The following is a 2,537-nucleotide window of genomic DNA, read 5'->3' on the forward strand; positions in this document are numbered from 1 at the left end:
TAAAATGAAAGTTTTGTAGCTCGAAATATGAGGAATACGTCTTGTGCAATTTGTTCAATAATTAGGAATTTTTTAGAATGAGAGATGTTCGTATAGTCGGCATTTTAACATCATTAGCACTTGGATTTGTGTAAATTTCCAAGAGGTGCAAATTTATTTTGCAGACGATGCATAAGTTGTAAGAGGTTTTTGGTTTTGTTCTTTTTCTTATTGGCAAGACCAACTTTCTACATGCCATGGCTTGCTTTTAGAGTTTGCAGAGGCTTCGTGATAGTCTTAACAATAATGTGCAAAAAGTAATGCAAATTTATTTAGCAGACGATGCATAAGTTGTAAGAGGTTTTTGGTTTTGTTCTGTTTCTTATTGGCAAGCCCAACTTTCTACTTGCTATGGCTTGTTTTTAGAGTTTGCGGAGGCTTAGCGATAGTCTTAACAATAATCTGCAAAAAGTCATGCAAAAGTTCTTGGTGTTAACGTCTTTTTTGTACGAGTATGCATATTTATGCATGGAGTTTCTTTGAGAGAAAGAGAGGCGACTTTTTTGTAGGAGTATGCATAATTGTGAATGTAATTTCTTTTAGAGAGAGAGGAACCTAGCCACCCTACCCCTCACCCCCAACACAAAAGCACGTGTACATACATCCCTAGCCACATGCCCACACACGAGGGTTGGTGGAAAGGAGGATGAGTTGGATGGGAGCACATACACACACACACACACACACACACACATGTGTGTGTCATATTAACCACAGACACCCAAAAAAAAAAAGAGAGGACACGTGGCAGCTTGGAGGAGAAGAGACTGCCACGTGTCACAAAGAAGGAGCTCTTGGACGGAGGCTTGGAGGGGGGAGGAGGTGGAAAGACGAGAGGCAGCTTTAGGGGCAAGGACGAGATAGAAGGTCAATGGAATGGAGGAGATGGAAGGTCACCTTCGGGAGGAAGGAGGAGATGGAAGGTCTCAGAGGAGGAGATCGAAGGTCATCTTCGGGAGGAAGGAGGAGATGGAAGGTTAATGGAATGAAAGGAGGAGATGAAAGGTCTCAGAGCCATGGGTTAAGACTTAGCCAAAATTTCAAAATCCAATCCAAGTATGCAAGGTGAATTGGTTAGCAATTTAAGAATCAAAGATCCACCTTCAGATGGGGAGTGGTTGAGGATGGTCATGCATCTTTGCTCTTGCAAAGCACGGGTTCAGTACTCGTATATATACACACAACACACATGCGCGCACACACACACACACACACACACATATATATATATATATATGTATGTATGTATGTATGTATGTAGAGAGAGAGAGAGAGCTTGAGCTTTAATCATGTAGTATGATGTTATTGTTGGACTTTTAGTTGGGATCTTTTGAACCCACATGATATACAAACCAAATTGCAAGGAATGGTTTTGTATGTGTAGGAGTTTTAGGGTTCTTGAAGCCATCCATCACATGGCAATGTCCTTTTGGCTTGTTGAATGGCCAAGCAAACCGTGAGCACATGGTGTTCAACTTAACCATGTGCAAAAAGTGAGCATCGCACGTTTAATCTGCTAGTTTCCCATTGTAATGTGAGTTGGTGAGAATCAGTGGAGCACTCGTGCCACTTGTGGTTATAAGGCACAATGATCCCTATGTGAATTCAATCCCTTTCCTAATCTCATTTCCTTTGTAAGTAATGCATAGTGAATCTTCTCTGTTGCAGCAATGGGATCAGGCCCGCAAGGATGGGAAGTGGGCAGTAGTACGAGATGGACGACTCCTTACAGGCCCTATTGGGCACCCACCTCTCCTACCGCATAGGGAGGCGGGGTCTGTGAGACCCAGACATCCGAGACCCTATCCTGTACCATCTGGAACTGTAATGGTACCTTATGGTTAGAACTAGGGAACTTCTCGAAATCTTATAAGGTCATGACATAGTCTTTTACACAGAGACACATCAGAGTCCAGAGCGACCACTACTAGTAGTCAGCGAGTATACATGGGAGTCTACTTACAGAGATGAGACGAGGGATACAGGAGGGGTTTGAGGGTTAGGAGGAGTCGCAGTCCTTTACAGATCCACACTTTTGGGGGCCATGTCAGTGGAGTAGAGAGATCCACACTCCAGGTTTCTCCGGATTCAAATTCGACACATGGATAGCCGGGATTTATTTATTGCAGTTTGCTACTTCCCCCCCAAGACCTCCCGCTTTGCCAGAGATACTTGAGGTGAAGATGAGACATCCCCATTCGCTACTCTTTACCAGTCCATTGTTGACTTCTCTAGCCATGGGGAAGTCCTCCTAGTTGGGGACTTCAACGTGAGGGCAGGGGCTCGTCAGGCACCACTTCTCAACTTCAGGGATGATTCCACTCTACTGCCAGACATTGACCTTGAGGAGGCAGGTATGCTATGAGTTTCAACTGACAGACGAGGACCGCTCACGTCTTATGGGCAGACCCTATTAGACCCGGGCAGGATGCATATTCTTATTATCTATAATGGTCTTGACAGATGGCCCGCATCAGGTGGCTTCACTTGATTTTCGC

Source organism: Dipteris shenzhenensis, chromosome 13, assembly GCF_047967505.1.
Source record: "Dipteris shenzhenensis isolate YYH24624 ecotype China chromosome 13, Dip_SZ_1.0, whole genome shotgun sequence".
NCBI classification, from domain to species: domain Eukaryota; kingdom Viridiplantae; phylum Streptophyta; class Polypodiopsida; order Gleicheniales; family Dipteridaceae; genus Dipteris; species Dipteris shenzhenensis.